This window comes from Trachypithecus francoisi, unplaced genomic scaffold (genome assembly GCF_009764315.1).
Source record: "Trachypithecus francoisi isolate TF-2019V2 unplaced genomic scaffold, Tfra_2.0 Contig01440, whole genome shotgun sequence".
In the NCBI taxonomy this organism is placed as follows: Eukaryota; Metazoa; Chordata; class Mammalia; order Primates; family Cercopithecidae; genus Trachypithecus; species Trachypithecus francoisi.
The window spans coordinates 6,996,777-7,015,000 of record NW_022681431.1 but is presented as its reverse complement, the minus strand read 5'-3'; the positions used below and the strand labels follow the sequence as shown (position 1 = coordinate 7,015,000).

The window sequence follows — 18,224 nt, the reverse complement described above, 5'->3', positions numbered from 1 at the left end:
GTTAGCTTGAATTTTATAATGGCATAAACAATACCCTGGAGGAAATAGGATATCACCGTGTGATACAAAGCTAACATTAGTAAAATAAATATTAATCCAAGGTTAACCATTAGCCTAAACTTTCTCTTAATTCAGATTCCAAAATAAGCCTTACTGTGTCAAAAAAAATTATTTCTGTCCAGTTTGACATTCTAATATGAAAATCACCATAGACTTGCAAAGGCCCAGTATGAGTAATATTAACTGGCTCCATAACTTAATGACAGAATACCAATAACATTGCCTGGGACCACATGATTTTAAGCTTTCATCACAAGATTTCTCAAATGTTAGCTCTGGGAGATGATCGTTTAGTTTGACTATTACGTTCTGCAGATGAAGAAACAGCAGAGGTAGGTGATATTTCAAAAGTCACAAGGCTGGGTGGATCACAGAAACGGCCTCTTGACTACTTACTCTGTCACAAAACTTTAGTTTTGCCTTTAATTGGAGTATTTTTAAGAAACACTTGGGTTGAGTCTATAAATGTAGCAGACTATTAGGTGTGGCCCAGTTTGTAGTTATGTGTTACTCAGTCTCAACTGATCAGCAGAAACATGCCGCAGAGGCTGCAGGGTGTGTAGAGTGATGGCTGTCAGTATTCAGCCTCATTGGTCTGAGTTCTCTCAAACCCAAAGTATGAGTAGGTGGCCAACAGATTTTGGAAGCCTTTGAAATACTATTCTAGTTGCTTAGTTACTGCAGAACAATCATTATTTTTTTGTTGGCGGTTCCAACCCCAATGTGCAGGCTTTGTGGCTGCTGCAAGGTAGCAGTGAAAGGAAGAATGAGGAGTTTAAGCTGAAAGTGAATGTCTGAAAATGAGCATAATCCTGAGCAAGGCTTGCCATCAGAGTAAGTAATGGTTGATGACGTTAACAAAAATTGAATGTACTTCTCTACAGCTATGTTGTTGTGAATTATACTTGCTTATTGGTAGAAAATGCTGAGATTTGGTAGCCTAACACATTTTGAGAGTGTCAGTTAGAATGGAATCAAATGACTATACTTTTAATGGTGGAAGCTGATCTGATACTATATATAGGCCATAATTTTGCATTAGATCCAATGCAGCTTAGGATTTTTTCTTCTCAAGACATTCCCAGATAAACATAAGCTGAGGGAGTTTGTTAACACTAGACCTGTCCTACAGGAAATCCAAAGGGACTTCTGAGGGCTGAAATGAAAGGATACTAGAGAATAAGTCAAAGATGTATAAAGAAAAATGTAATATCAGTATAGATAAATCCATGGACAATTATAGAACCTAGCATTGATTTAACAGTGGCTTGGAACTCTACTTTTTGTCTTCTATGTGATTTAAGAGAATAATGGATTTTTTTTTTTAAAAAAAGGTATTGGTTTATGTTTTTGGGTACACAATATACAAGGATGTCGTATTTCCCCTTAGCTTTACTAAGGTATGATTGACAAATAAAAATTGCGTGTATTTAAAGTGTAAAAAGAAAAGTAACTTTTTTCTCCAGTGTATGTGTCTATGTCAGTGGTTGCCCTTGGGGTCTAATTTGGCTATTAGCCCATTCCATTTACTGGGACTTCCAGCTGAAAAATTATTTGAGGTACCTCAAAATGGGACCTGTTGAAATGGCTGTCTTTCTCCAAGTGAGCCTCTTATTTGGTGCTCTTTTTACTACAAGTGATAGCAAACCCAGTTCATACTGGCTGTAGCAAATAAGAGAATCTGTTGGCTTATATAGATACACAGGGGCTACTGAGTTCTAGGATGCCTTAATCCAAAGACTCAGATGCCTTGACTTTGCTCTTTATGGTGGCTTCCTTTTTAGTTAATGATTAAAAAAAGGCTACAGCATCTCTAAATTTAAGTCAAGCTGAAGAGTAAGCATGCCTCTCTGTGTCTTTCCAGCAGATCCCAAGTTTGACTCTCACTGTCCTTGACTGGGTCATGTGTCTGTCTCTAAACCAATCTCTTTGACGGGGTGGATTGAATTACTCAGTTGACCAGCTCTTAGTCATGTGTATCACTCCTGAAGCCAGATTATTTTCTTCACACTTGAACTACAGAAAATGTTGGTTTTACTAGGGGCTCTCAGGCTCTTTATATAAAAATATCAGGACTTTGAGGGCAAATAGACAATAAAAGTTATATTCCTCTACCTGCCCCATACAGTTTTGCTAATGTATATTATAAGTTTTATATTATCTAAGTAGTCTTTCATTGGAAGTGCTGCCTTTTTTTTTTTTTTCTTCCTCGTAAGGTTTGTCTATTGGTGTATTTGAATTATCTGTGAAAACTTTAATCATATTCTTCTAGTATGCTGCATTCACCAAGGCAGTATTTAAAATCCCAATGAATGGAGGAATAGAGTCACTTGCAGTGCCTAGTGATAGCCATGACCCTCCTAAGAAAGGGCCAAGTTATGGGACATTACTATCTGCAAGCTGATTTGTTATTAATATATATATAATATCTATATGTATATAGATATTATATATTATATATATTTTTTGCTCCAGCAGCTCTAGGACTCATTTGGGTAACAGAGATAGCTGAAATAGAGCCTGGGCTGGTAGATGATCATCTTTAAGAAAAATTGTAAGCTTTTGCATCTGAATTCTTTTCCTGTTAATGAAGATGAATAATTTTCTAAATTGAGAAAGTTAGAATAAATTTGTTAATCCTTTGAAATTATACTGAGCTCACCATTTAAAAATATCTACAACAGCAGCTTTCTGTCTACATGTTAAGAGACCAATCTAACCATATCAAGATAATCCATTTTTTTTTTTTTTTTTTTGTTCTTTTTTTTTTTTTTTTTTTTATTATACTTTAAGTTCTAGGGTACATGTGCATGACGTTTATATAAGATAATCCATTTTTATTCTCTGCTTTATGGGCCTTGGGTCCCCAGAAACTGAAATTATGAGTATGTATTAATATATTATTGATACTCAGCAGCTGATGTATTTTACATGTTCATTCCAGGAGTTAGAGAAGCCCAGACTTCAATTGAAGTATTTTTATACAGTAAGTGGCAGGTTTTTTTTTTTTTTTTTTTAGACAGAGTCTCACTGCAACCTCTGACTCCCTGGTTCAAGCAATTCTCCTGCCTAAGCCTCCTGAGTGACAGGTTTTTAAAATAAAACAAAATGTATATTTCACAATTAATATGTTGCACAATTCTGCCACAAATTAATATAACATTTTAATTTGGGGACTTTAAGAGGACATTATTTGAACTTTATCTTTAGTTTTACTAATAGCAAAGTGGGTGAGAGGGGATATCAAAATTTCATAATTGAGTATGAAAAACTGTGAGTCAGGCCTGAATATGCTATTTATATCTGACAGTATTACCTGCTCTCCTATTCCTCCCCAATCCCTGCTGCTTTAAAGATTTTATATTTGATTTTCACAGTTTTACTCTGATGGCTCTTAGGTATATTTTATTTATATTTCTCCTAATTGTGGTTCATGGAGCTTGTTGGATCTCTGGCTTGATATCTTTCACCGGTTTTGGAAAACTCTTGATGGCTGTCTCTGTAGCTATTGATTCTTTCTCATGGTTCTCTTTTCCTTTTGGAAAATAGTTACATGTATATTACTTCTTCATGTCTTAAATGTGACTTAAGCTGTTTCTCATATTTTCAATTCTTTTGTTTTTCTCTCTGTGCTTCTGATTAGATTTTCTTCTACTGACACCTGTTTTACTCCAGTAAAACTTTTCTGTGTCTACCCTTTTAAACCTATCTATTGAGTTTTTAATTTCAATGATTGTATTTCAGTTTTCCTCTTTTTATAGAGCCTAGGTGTCTGGTAAGATTATCTATCTTTAACATATTTTTTGAATGTAGTAATTGTAGTTATAGTAAAATTCTATTTTGATGAATAAAATACCTAGATTACCAGTGAGTCTATGTATTTTCAGTTTTTTATCTTGGTTTTGGTCATTTGATCTTGTTTTCTGTCATGCTTTGTAATTTTTCCTTAAGCTCCTCATACTCTATGTGAACATTTTTAGGCTCTCTAGATGCTGTTATATTCCTCCAAGGAAGATCTGTTGTTTTCTGTTGGCAGTAGGATAAAGATGTTCATCTAGACTGAATCAACAATTATGATAATTGGAGTGAAATTTCAAGTTAGTCTGTTTTCATTTGGTTTACTTCTAAGGTATAAGCCATTGAGAGTCTCAGCAGAAAGCCTGTAGTATTTACCAGGACTGTCCATAGTAGGCCCTAAATGTCAACTCCTAAGTTGAGTGGCATGGTCATAAAGTCAGCTTAGCTTTTTAGCCTCTTAGCAGAAGCTTTCTGTTTATTTTCTTGTCCGTTTACAACTCAAAGCTTTGGAGTGCAAAGGCTGGAAAGAATGTTTGGTTCATTTTTCTGAAGCTGTCTTTCCTCTCAGATCTTTGTGCCTCGTGTTCTTGCTGCATTGGTAGTCCTAGATTTCATTTTTCATCCCAGTGAGACTGCTCCAGGCTTTGAGCTGCAGCTGTCTGGTTGGCCAATGTGGCCTGGCCAGAAATCAGTGAATGCTCTGAAAAGAGCAAGCAGTACAAAGGAGGGTCTCCCCTCAGGGTGTTTTCCTTAGTCCCTAAAGTTTTGCATGCCTTGATTGAAGACCAAAGTCTGCAAACAGCGAACAGCAGCTATTCCTCCTTCTCTTCCTCCTCCTCCTTTCTGTCCTTTCCCTTCCTCCTCCTTCATCCAGCTTTTGTAATTGTTCTCAGTGGGAGACTTAGTGTGGTATTACTGTTACTTTCTGTAATTTCTGTGCAATCCAAGTTTTTCCATGACTGCAATACGTATGGTAGTATTACCTGTTCATATCAAGGTTTTCCTATGGGAAAATAGGATAGGCAAATACCATAACTGTTTTTCAGTTAAAATCATGTTACATGCTATTAGTATTCATCCTTTAACTTTTTGTTTATTCAGTGTTGAATATGCTAGAAGCTGAGGACACTGCTGTGAACTAAATAGGCATAATCCCTGCGCTTGGCTGAGGATCTTATAGTATGGTAGAGGCAAATACCTATGTGTCCATCTCTATCTCTACTTAAATCTACATCTATATATAATTACATATTATTGTAAGAGCTACAAAGGAAAATTAAAGCGAATTATGAAAGAGACTTAGAACACTGACTTAATTTACACCAGGGGAAAGGTTTTAGAGAATGTGCCCCTTTGGAGGTGTTGGCTGAGACCCGTCGTGAAAACCAATTAGCCAGAGCTTTCTAGAAGAAACAGCACATGTGCTGCAGACCCTTTCAGCCAAGAAGTTGGTTCGTTTAAAGAATTGAAAAGATGCCAGTGAGGCTTTCAGCAGTGTAGAGGACATGGAGGGAGTGGGAACAGAGGAAAGTGATGTGAACTGAATTTGAAGCTGGGGCCAGATCAAAGTGGGCTTTTTAGTCTGAGCTAAGGATTTTGGAATTTCTCCTAAATGATGTGGGAAGCCGTCACAGGATTTTGAGTATGGCACTTTCATGGTTGACAGTTATCACTCTGGACTGGGTGTGGTGGATAGGCTCAGGTTCATTTTTACATAAATGTTTTTGGTGTTAAAACTTCCTGATTGAGTCAGGGTGCTGTGACTCATTACTGGATTCTCAGCACTTAAGGATGTGAGGCAGGAGGATCACTTGAGGCTAGGAGTTTGAGACCAGCCTGGTCAATGTAGCAAGACCCCCCAGAGAAAATACGGAATACGGAAGGAGAGGGTGGTTTGCAGGGTCGACATGATCTTGATATCAGATAGGATGAAGATTCAAAAATGTTGGGATTTGGCAACATGGAATTCAGGGGTGACCTTCAGAGGGACAGTTTGAGTGGAGTGGTAGAGGTGGATATCAGAAGTCAGAATGAGTCAGACTGAGGAATCAGGAGAGAGAAAATAGAGACACCTTGTTAAGAAACTTGGTGGTGTAGGCCTAGAGGAAGGTGTGTAGCATAGTTTTGAGTAGTATCTATCACACATACAGAGGTAAGTTCACAGCGAATACAGGGATGGTAGGATCTGCAGTCTTGCAGGTCAGAATCTAATCATTTTGCTTGTGTATTAAAGTACAGGCTAAGCTACCCCCAAATGCAGTTGCTTAAATGAAAGTTAGTATTTCTCTCTTAAAGTCAACAGATGATGATTGACTCCACATGCAAGAGAGGCTATAGGAAAATAAATGTCTTCTTCCTCCAGGCAGCAGGATCACAGGTGGCTGACTCCTAAGTACAGGAAGGATGTACACAAAGTCCCAGAGCATGACAAATGGTCACTCCAGTGCGCCATCCTAAAGTCCTCTCACTTGACTTTGTGCTGGCCTACCTCACAGAATAGGGCTGCACTTTTGAGAGTGATAATGCTAGAAATGGTGACAAATTTTTATTTGAATTGCAAGTGGCATAGTGAATAGCTAGGGGGATAGAATTTGAGGATGGCATCATCGGTAGCCGACGTGTTGCCTTACACTTCAGGGGCGACCTGTAGTGCCACCTGCACCTGGACCATGAAGGTTGGAGCTGATCTGGAACATGTTCCAGCCCATCTGCTGAGTGAAAGCAGGCTGCGGCACTGGCGTAATTTTTTCCATTGCTCCAGTCAGTGTGGCCACACCTATGGGATCCAGTTATCCTGCATGCCAACCAGCTCTTTATTTTTCTTTTGAATTAACTGTGGCAGAGGGCTGGACTAATGTCTCATGTGATGTGATGCCAATAGCTTGGCTCGGCCATTGGCTGAGTGCTCTAGGGGACCTGGGAGGCATCTCAGCCGCCTCTCTAACTTTACAGTTAAAGACACAGTCTTAACTGCAAAGTTGCTGCAGCTTGTTACTCAAGTCAGATGGCTGGAAAGCAGCAAGTCCTGGACCGAAACCCATGCCTTGTTTTTTTAAACCCAGTGGGAGTGTGTCTTATCCACCCTTATATTTTCGTTGTCTGTCATGCTAACCTGATACCTGCTAGATGCAACAGGATAGTTGGAGTTGCTAATTAAAATTTTCCTTTCTTGTTTATTTTTAATTTTTTTTTGAGACAGGGTCTTGCTGTCACTGAGGCTGGAGTGCAGTAATACAATTAGAGATCACTATAACCTTGAACTCTTAGGCTCAAGAAATCCTCTCACTTTAGCCTCCTGGGTAGCTAGGACTACAGATGTGTGCCACCATACTAGGCTTTTTTTTTTTTTCTTTCCCAGAGATGGGGTTGGGCTTTGTTATCTAGGCTGGTCTCAAACCCCCGGTCTCAAGCAGCCCTCCTGCCTTAGCCTCCCAAAGTGCTGGGATTATAGGCCTGAGCCACTGTGCCTGGCTACTAATTGAGATTTTCTTATGCCCCATGCCTCAGTCCCAACAGTAGAGCTAGTATCGTGTTGAGAACAAAATTATGAATTCTCCAAGGCCAACTACAGCTCTCAGTCTATTTCCAGGTGCAAGAAAGGGCACTGATTTGTCAGACTTTGATTAATGACAGATAAGAGACCTGGGATAGAGGAGAAAATGGGGTCTTTCTTTGTGAATAAATACATGTTACCCCTCTCTCTCCTTCCCAAAGGGAAGTAAAAAGTCTAATGGGGTTTGGATGTTTCCATGCTTCTGAGGTGGGTGTGGGGGGCGAGAGGGTTGCTCGTGTCATTTGCGGGGTGTTTAAGAGGGGAGTAAGCGAGCTGTGTGCTTTTTTATTGGATGACTGCTGATTGCACTTGCCGACCTGCCCCAGTGCTGATAGAGAGCAGTAAGGTGTGGCAGTATAAACCACCTGCAGAGGAAACAAGTCAGCCTCCTCAAATTCATGATCTCTGAGAGATACACTAGGAGGACCCCACTCACAAGCAGGCCCAATATTGGCTCTGGCCTACAGAGTTAAGACTGATAGGGCCATCAGCAGGTGGGGTAGAAAGGCTCTCACATCAAAGCGGTATAGCATGGGGCTGCCAGCGGGGGTCTGCTGAATGATGTGGTCAGATCTAATAAGAGATCATTAGTGCCCAGAGGAGGGGACTGAGGTCCCTGCCAGTAAGACTTGATGGGGGTCTCCATCCATATCATCTGTGGTGACCACCGAGGAGGTGACAGCAATCTTAGCACCACTGTGACAGGTTCATATGAAAGATGGGGAATAGGCCGAGTGCAGTGGCTCAAGCTTGTAATCCTAGCACTCTGAGAGGCTGAGGTGAGCGGATCACCTGAGGTCAGGACTTTGAGACCAGTCTGGCCAACATAATGAAACTCTGTCTCTACTAAAAATATAAAAATTAGCCGGGTGTGGAGGTGCGCCTGTAATTCCAGCTCTTAGGGAGGCTGAAGCAGGAAAATCTCACGAACCCAGGAGGTGGAGGTTGCACTGAGCTGGGATCGCACCACTGCCCTCCAGCCTGGGCGATAGAGCAAGACTCCATCTCAAGTAAAAAAAAGAAAGAAAGAAAAAAAAAAAGTATAGGGATAGCAACAAAGAAAATGACTACTTACTACTGAGGGAAACATCCTCTCCAGCCTTTCCGGGATCTATGATCAGAGGAGCATGCACAGAGAACAGGGACGGGGTGTGGCGAGCAGACAGCACCTGCCCCTGTCTCTCAGCCCACGTATGTCTTCCTGTCTGAGCCATTAGACCACCTGCTCATCCTGCTCTGCAGAAAGGAGGGGAACTTAGAATTGGGTATAAGATTGAAATGTGGACCTTTTTAAAAAAAGAAGGCTCTTTATTATTAAAATCTCTCAGTAGTTAAAAAAGTGTACTACAATGAATTCTGATGAACCTATCACTCAACTTCAACAGTTACTAACATTTTCCCAATCTTACTTCATCTAACCCTCCCCAAATTTTATTTTGTTTATTGAAAAATATTAGGGGAATATTTTAAAGTAAATGCAAGCCATTCTACTGTTTCACATGTCCATACTTTTGTTTATACTTCTAACAGATAAAAACATTTTTTGATAAGTCATTATACTATTACTACTTCTAACAAAATTTCTTGATATCCTAGAATAGCCAGTCAATATTCAAGTTATCACAGTTGTTTCAAAGGTTGCTTTTTGTTTTGTTTTAACAGTTGCTTTTCCAACATTGATTTGATGGAGAAGCAGGATTATTTGTCCTATGGAAAGTTTTACCCACTTAACTGATTACTTCCAAAGGATGTCTATTTAATGTGTTTCTCTATCTCTGGTATTACCTGCAAGCTAGTAGGTAGATTTAGAAACTTGAGTAGATTCAGCTTCAGTTTATTTTTAGGCAAGAATACCTAATAGTTTGTGCTGTATATACTGGACTATTTTCATAACCCAAAAAATTAACTAAAATGTTCTGGGATGGACTGAGAATTAAGGTTGCTAACTTCCCACGGGGGAGAGGGGACAACCAGAGTGCAGCTAGTGGCAGCAATTACTGGAAAAAATAAAACCACTATGTTCCGCCTCTTCAGATACTCTGGTTATAGAGGCGAGGTGTAATGGAATTTTAAAATTGCATTTTGCACTAGGGATCCAAATTCAATAAATGTGTGAGTTGGCAGAGAAGGCAGTTTTGAAAACTGCTCCACAGCTCTAAAATGGTCAGATTATGGAGAGGATTTTTTTTTTTTTTTTTTTTTTTGAGACGGAGTCTCACTCTGTTGCCAGGCTGGAGTGCAGTGGCGCAATCTCAGCTCATTGCAACCTCCACCTCCTGGGTTCAAGAGATTCTCCTGCCTCAGCCTCCCGACTAGGTGGGATTACAGGCACCCGCCACCATGCCTAGCTAATTTTTGTGTTTTTAGTAGAGACGGGGTTTCTCCATGTTGGCCAGGGTGGTCTTAATCTCCTGACCTCGTGATCTGCCTGTTTTGGCCTCCCAAAGTGCTGGGATTACACGGGTGAGCCATCACACCTGACCAGAGAGAGGATTTTAAGATATTTTAGACAGTCTGCCATCTTATCTCAAACCTGTGGGATGGTCGTGGGACTCCTTGAAGCACAGTTCGGTGGTGCATAGGGCTGGAGGGCACGGCCAGGGTCAGACTCCTGAACCTCAGGCAGCGAGAGGTGGGCCAGCTGTGGCTTTGGTGCCAGTTCCACACCATCTGTGTGGCTGCCCTGTTAGTATCCACCTGCCCTGCCAGCATTTGTTGAGCAAAATGAGGCTATGAATTTATTGTCCCTGCATGATAGGTGAGCCTCATGTGAAAGAGCAGCATAGCTTTTTGGTTCTGTCTGATACATTGGGCTGCATGGCGGAACCCTATGAGTAAGAGGCTGGAAATGGATGCCAGATTCCAAGAGGCAGTGGAAGTTGTTGCAAGAGAGCATTGGCACTAGGTTCCATTTGTTAGGTCCAGGGGACCTGTGGGAGAGATGGTTTCCAGGGCTGAGAGTCTCCAAGTCCCCCCTAGAGCAGTTCATACAAGAGATAATGAACTTTAAACATGTGCCAGCTGGGCATGGTGGCTTGGGCCTGTAATTCCAGTACTTTGGGAGGTCAGGGCTGGAGAATTACTTGAGGTCGGGAGTCTAAGACCACCCAGCCTGGACAGCATTGTAAGATGCCATCTCTACAATACCAGCCAGGCATGATGGTGCACTTGTATTCCCAGCTTATCTGGAGGCTGTGGTGGGAGGATCACTTGAGCTCAGGAATTTAAGGCTGCAGTGAGCTATCATAGCACCACCACAGTCAAGCCTGGGTAACAGAGACTTTTTCTCTAAAAATTAAAATAAGTATCTGCTAGGCCCAAAGAATGGATTGCCAGCTTGTGATGGAACCAGTCCTGTTAAGGACTCTTACTCCTTTTCTTCTTCCTGCTTTATCCCCAATACCTTGAGGGAGCAAGCAGTTGTAAAGAGAGAAGCCTGATACATCCCTTTCCCGAAACTAGCCTATTCCTAGAAGGAGAGATGGAACTCTTCAATTAAGTTTGCAGTATTGATTATTAAAAGAGATTGGTTTGGGAGACCGAGGCAGGCAGAGCACTCGAGGTCAGAAGTTCGAAACCAGCCTAGCCAACATGGTGAAACCTGTATCTACAAAAAATACAAAAATTAGCTGGATGTGGTGACACACACCCATAATCCCAGCTACATGGAAGGCTGAGGTAGGAGAATGGCTTCAACCCGGGAAGCAGAGGTTACAGTGAGCAGAGATTGCACCATTGCACTCCAGCCTGGGCAACTGAGATGGACTTCATGTCCAAAAAAAAAAAAAAAAAGGAATATTTTATGACATTAAGTGACTGTTAGTTACCTAAGAGTGAACAGAAAGGTCCTGGCACCTGCCAAGGTTTTCATCCAGAGCCAAGGAAGGCCACCCACCCACTGCTGATTTTTTAAAGGGGCAGAGGGAGAACAAGATGATTTGTTTGATCACGTTCCAGCAGTTGTGCTTGTTCAACATTCTAGTTGCTAAGACTGTCAGTTTATGTTTGAATGAAGAAGTGGGTAAGGGCTAATTTGCAGGGTACAGCTGGATGAGGAGAGGATGAACCAAGCTGACTTCATCTTTTTCATGTCTTGAGATCAAAGTAAAACCTCCGAATGCTACAGCCATGGGAGTGTATCCTTTTAAATGATCTGCCGGCGGGAGGTGAAAAACCCACTTCCAGTTCATTTCATCCTTTGTCCCCTATTTGTCATTTAGTATCATTTCCACCAGTTGTAACAAGTATAATTTTGATTCTGAATCCCTCATACTGTCTTCTTGCTTTTCAAATGTGATTTTTAGGATTTTGGGGACTGCAGCAATTTTCTGGAGAAAGTACTCAATTATATCTCATTATGGCTTATTTATCTTCACTGGAACAGAGTGAAAAATAGTCTCCTTTGTGTTTGGTGGACGTTCATGAAAAATCTTACTGTGAGTTATCTGTGAACCCAGATAATACACATTAAGTGTGCAAACACTTAATAGTGCTGTGAAATGCCATTAGCGTTTGCTATCCAATTTCCACCTTTAGCATGGGAATCGTGCCTTGCAACATTACCACCCAAAGGAAAAAATAATTTTATTTGCAGTTGGGTAAATAGAATTAGTTTGAACTACTAGAATAATTTATTGTAGTTGCTGAATAAAAACTTCTTTGTCAGTAGTATGTACACAGAAAGTGATTTATTTGCTGGCCAAGGAAGCCTTTCCCTTCATTGATATTTGAGCCTTGACCCTAGGTAAGGCTAATTTATCTAAAGAGACTCTTGAGTCCTGTTGCTTTTTGCTTTCTTGATTTCTCATGTTAAGCTCTTCTGAAAATTACTGTTATTTTTCTCTTAGAATCAGTGTTAAGCCTACAATACTGCTGTTCTTTCACTGAATATCCGTGAAGAATGACAAGGAAGGGTGAACATTAATGGCATGAATTTCAACGTTTTCATTCGTTTCATCTAGGCAGATGAGTTTGATAGGTAGATAAACAAGTAAATCTTTTGGGGAAGTGGCTCTGATGTTACGGGTTGGGGAGATGGAACTCTAAAAATTTAAAAAGCGTATGAAAACACGATTATTATTTTAGGGGAAGTATGTAAATATCTTTGTTGTTGCTGCCAATGTTTTTCTGGTTGATGGGCAGATTTTGCTGTTTTCAATATGAGAAAAACACTTGATGGCGGCTGATGTTTTCTAGCCATTGAAAATAGGAAGTGATTGGCATGCTCCATTGATGTGGGAACCCCTCAGAAATAATGTAATGACTTACTTGGTGAAAATGAGGCAGGCAGTTTTAATCCAAATAATTTGAAATAAATCCATCTTATCTTTGTAGGCCCTACAGAAAACTTACAGTAACTTCTTTTAGGAAATACAGGCATGTCATACATTAGCTTTCCAGGTAGCCCTTGTCTGATAGCAAAGAGGGCAGAGGTTTCTGTTCCCATTTTGCTGAGGGACTGTAGATTTGCTTTACAGCTCTGAAAAGTCAGTGGCTAAAACAGCTGAGGCCATTTTTCAGTGGGCTTTGGCTGGGAAAGCTAAAAGTAATGCCTTTCTCTGTGACTTTCCAATATAATTTTTTTCAGATATTGGTAATGTTCATCCAGAGTTACTTTAAAAAACCCCTTTCTGCTTTAGTCATTAACTTAAAATATGTGTAGTTCCCTTTTAGCATAAATGCCGTATTGGCCATATTAGTTGGGGAGGAAGAGTGGCAGCTGACAGCTACTCTTTCCCTGGTCCTGTTTTTTTCGGTTTTTTGGCTACTCTTAATTGTTTTCTGGACTTTGACCAGATAGGCAGCAGGCTGAAGTCAGTAACAATTCTCAGGTGCCCCCTACTCTAGAATTCGAGGACTCCCTTAGTCATAGGTGTTGAGGTAGGGACTAGTTCCTGTAGGATAGCAGGTTTGTCAGATGCATGTCTTAGGCATATCGAATATGGAGCTTCAAAAATCAGAGACCTGTAATCCCGGTGCTTTGGGAGGTTGTGGCAGGCAGAATGCTTCAGCCCAGGAGTTTGAGACCAGCCTGGGCAATATAGCAAAACCCCATCTCTACAAAAAATACAAAAATAGCCAGGCGTGGTGGCACACATCTTTGGTCCCAGTTACTTGGGAGGCTGAGGCAGGAGATCATCTGAGCCTGGGAGGTTGAGGCTGCAGTGATTGTGCCACTGCACTTCTGCCTGGGTGACAGAGCAAGACCCTGTCACTAAGAAAAAAAAAAAAAAATCAAATCAAATCAATCAATCAATAAAAATCAGAGGCATCTCTGTACTTTTGTTTGTTTGTTTGTTTTCCCTTTTTTCCTTTTTTGAGACGGGGTCTCGCTCTTGCCCAGGCTGGCTGGAATGCAATGGTGTGATCTCAGCTCACTGCAACCTCTGCCTCCTGGGTTCAAGCCTCAGCTTGATTCTTGTGCTTCAGCCTCCCAAGTAGCTGGGATTACAGGCACCCACCACCACACTTGGCTAATTTTTGTGTGTTTAGTAGAGATGGGGTTTCACCATGTTCGCTGGGCTGGTCTCGAGCTCCTGACCTCATGATCTGCCTGCCTCGGCCTCCCAAAGTGCTAGGATTACAGGCGTGAGCCACCAGGCCTGGCCTGTACATGTCTTCTTAAATTAGAAGACCCCTCCCAGCATGAGCCACTGCCCTGAACACCTTGGAAACCCTGCAGCTGTGGAGTCAGAGGCACCACTCATTTCTCTCCCTGTCCTCCTTACGTCTTGCTCTCCGTTTCTGTCTGGATTAGGTTATGGCTCCTTTGAGGTGTTCATGAGGAGTGGACTGTTGAGACAGTTGGAATAGCTTCTGTATCTTTGTAGGGGGAGAGTACAATTCTTTATTGGATTGGTTAAATGATCCTTTCAAGTGTTCAAGCATTCAGATTATAGCCAGCAGCAAAAATATGCTTAAAGAAAATTGGCTTCCCATAATTAAAATGATTAAAACAAATATTAAACCTTGGGAAACAGCCAACACTTTTTCTTTCTTACCTTTCTAATGAGGTATAACTTACATAAAGTACACAAATCTTAAGTATACAGTTCAACAGAGTTTTACATATGAATATATCTGTTTAATCACCACACAAACCAAGATGTAGAACACTTCTAGAACCAAAAAAAAATAGGCCCCCGATCTCCGCTCCCTTCCATTTAACATCCCCTGCCCCAAAGTGCACGACTATTTGGACCTCTAATCTAACCAAACATCTTGGATTACTTTTGCCTGCTCTTAAACTTCATACAAATAGCATCACAGAGTATGTCTTCCTTTATGTGTGACTTCTTTCATTGTGTCTCTGAGATTGATCTGTATTGCTGCATATAACAATGATTTGTTCTTTTGTTGCTGTGAAGTATTGCATTAATATAATAATTTATCCATTCTGTTGTTGATGGATAATTTAGTTTACCCAGTTTTTGGCTATTGGGGATAAAGTTTCTGAATATCCTTTGTACATGCTTTCTGGCGGACATGTCTGTTCTTGACTTCCTGGGTCGTAGCGTAGGCCTAGGTTTATCTTTAGAACACACTGATAAACAGTTTCACAGATTGGTTATATCAATTTTGACTCCACCAGCGATGTATGTGAGCTCCAATTGCTCCACATCGTTGAAAGCACTTCGTATTGCCCACAACCAACTTTTAACACTAAAAAAAAGTGCTAGCTCCAATTTAAAAGTAGTTTTGTTTGTTTGTTTTTCCATCTCCAGAACTCAGATACTTCTTAAGTTTTAATTCACCAAGTGCCAATATTCAGTATTGGGTTCAAAGAGCTTTATTGTATCACAAGGTCTATAAGAGGACAAAACATCACTCCTGCTTTGATGAATTTACTGTATTTCACTAGGGTCTCAGAGAGAGTATTCCATCAGCAGTGTGAGTCAGGTTATGATCAAGTGCCATGATCAATAGTCTCTCAAACCTATCTTAACAGCAGGATCTAGTACCCATCTTAAATAGTCAAGCACGTGATGCTTGTCTCTAGCGTCTTTTCTGTTTTCCTCTAGCACTCTACTATCATTAACTGTGTACTTTCCAGGATACCCGACTATGCCCATCTGGCAAATAGTAGCACTGTGTACTCCCTATCGGTCTCTTTAAAAGCTCTCTCATTTCTTTTCTACATTACCAGAATTGATTGCCCCAAATCTTGCTTTTGACTCAGGTAAATGAAGTTGCAGTGTTAAAATTGTATCATGGTTCATTTATGTTACCTCCTCCTGGAAGTATTTTTATGTTAGTAATGGATTCCAGGACACATAGTGTCTGAGCTACAACAGATTAGCCATTGATACTTGGATGTTTGCTGTTTTGAGGCTAATGGAGAATTTTGAAAGGAAGTCTTGATAAATATCCCCATAAAGGAAGCTGTGTATTCTACCGACATTTAAAGGTAGCTCTAATAGGGAGCTATGGAAATGGATAAAAATTGAGACAGAAATTTCAAATTACTACAATGCGAGGATGAATTGGAACCGTTTATCTGTTGGTTTGGACCATTTCATTCTGGATGTACTGACTGAGTAGAACCTCAGATTTTTTTGAAGTTTTATATATATTGCCACTTTAGACCTTAGATTCCACCAGACTTTTCTATATACTCACTGTAAAATTAAAGAATTTAAAGTCCTTTTGTTTTTCGCAGTTAATACAGTACTGAGTGTGGAAATTCAAATGATTATTTGATGTTTATTTAAATTTTGGATAATCCTGGTCCACTATCAGAGCCTATATTGCACCCATCTGATCAGAATTCTTATACAGCCATGCACCACATTATGATATCTGGGTCTGTGATGGACCACATATATCATGGTGATCCCATAAGATTATAATACCATATTTTCCCGTGCCTTTTCTATTTTTAGATCGATTTAGATACACAAATACTTACCATTGTGTCATAATTGCATTCAATACAGTAACATGTTTTGCAGGTTTACATCCTAGGAGTAGTAGGCTACACCATGTAGCCTAGGTATATAGTAGGCTCTATTACCTAGGTTTGTGTCAGTACAATATATGATGTTTGCATGATTAAATTACCTAAAAGTGTGTTTCTCAGAATGTATCCCCATTGTTAAGTAACACATGACTGTATAGCACATCAAGATATCTCTACATTGCAAAAAACCAGTGTTTGAATGAGAAGATACGGTGGATGATTATATTCAATTTGATCTTTTTTCATTTGTTGAGACTAAAACCTATATATACACATGAGTTACTTTTAGAAAACTCAGTGAAGTTACATCGTTTTCATAGTTACATTTTATACATCTTGTATTAAATTCATTTCTAGATACTTTATATTTTTGATGACATAGTAAATGGTATCTTTTTTAACATTTCATTTTCTAACTCTTTGTGCTTATATTAAAATGTAATTGATTTTTCCACATTGCATTTTACATCTAACAACCTTGTTAAACTCTTACGAATTCTGATATTCTATATGTGTTTTCTTCTGGATTTCGGATTTTTCCTATTTTCTACACACAGAAAATAGACACATCAGTAACTAATGACATTTTTATTTTGTCTTTTCTAATCCTTATATTTTTAAATTTATCTTCCTTGCCTTATTGCATAGGCTCAGATCTTGAGTACAGAGTTTAAGAAAAGTGATGGTAGTGGGTATCCTTATACTACAGATCACAAAAGGAGAAGTTTTAACATTTCCACAATAAGTATAACGTCTGTTGTAGGGTTGCCGTAAATACCTTTCATAAGATTAAGGAAGTAGTCTGCTATTTCTGGTGCATGATGAGTTTTATCACAAACTTTGTCTGTCACACTGTCTCTTAAATGTGGAAAATGGCAGTCCTGACCCAGTCTCATTAACACAATATTTCGGATTGACTTTTATTACCTAGGTTGGGTTCCAGGCTGATCCTTCTACTCTTTTTTCTGGCTAATGAATGTTGGAAGAATTGACGTTTACAATCACCTAAGTCTCCCTCTTTGTGCTGGCGTACATCTGGTTCTGAGCAAGTACTGGCTCATCGTCAACTCAGGACATCAGGGGTTTTTGTTTTGCCATTTTTCACTCCATCAGGTCTAGGCTTGAGTCTTTTCAGTTGAACCAATCTGTGCCCTAAGCCTGTATTTTACAATTAGCCCTAAAGGTAACCGACTGTTTGCATTGACCAGTGAAAACTCACCCATTAGGAGAGGAGGAAACCAGAGTATGAGTGAATTGTAGGCAGCACAGAGCTGTTCAGAGGGCTGTGAGCCAGAATCCAGGTACCTAGAGTCTCGTGGCTTTCTCATGGCAAGCACCTCACCCTCGAGAGCCTTTGCCTTCTCATCCTTAGAAAAAGGGGGGTTGGCTGTAAGTACTCATCAAGGGCTGCTTTTGCTCTAAGACTCTGAATCATTAAGGGGTAGCCCATTGTTATCCTATTTTACGTTATCTCTTTAACCCTGAAGGAGTTGAGAATTTTAATCTTATATTTTCAGACGGGGAACTCCCTTATAGAGACATCAAGCAAGGGACTTCAAATCCTAACAAGAATGGAGCACCACGTTTTAGATCTGACCTGCAAAATGGAGATTGAATATATTTAATTACACTTACTTAAAATGCAAAAGACCTATTTTCTTAGAAACGGAAACATCTTTTTGGTAACTAATATTTGTTGTACCGGGTTTTTTATAATGTGTAGCACATATTAAGCAATCCATTAAGGGTGTATATCAGTTTCCTGTGGCTGCTGTGACAAATGACCATAAACATATGACTTTTAAGCTTATTTAAGGTTATTGTTTTAACAAAAAAAATTATTTTCTCATGGTT

General features: G+C 39.9%; 1 protein-coding gene across 6 annotated transcripts in view; it reads left to right on the top strand.

Moving 5' to 3' along the window:
- Positions 1–18,224, top strand: part of CSGALNACT1 (chondroitin sulfate N-acetylgalactosaminyltransferase 1) — a 367,289-nt gene that overhangs the window by 179,417 nt on the left and 169,648 nt on the right. Inside the window, exon 3 of one of the 6 annotated variants that reach the window (XM_033226942.1) lies at positions 790–894. The exons of the other annotated variants lie outside the window; for them this stretch is intronic. The gene's annotated coding sequence lies outside the window, so the exon portion shown is untranslated. The remainder of the gene's footprint in view (positions 1–789; positions 895–18,224) is intronic. 6 annotated transcript variants of the gene reach the window in all.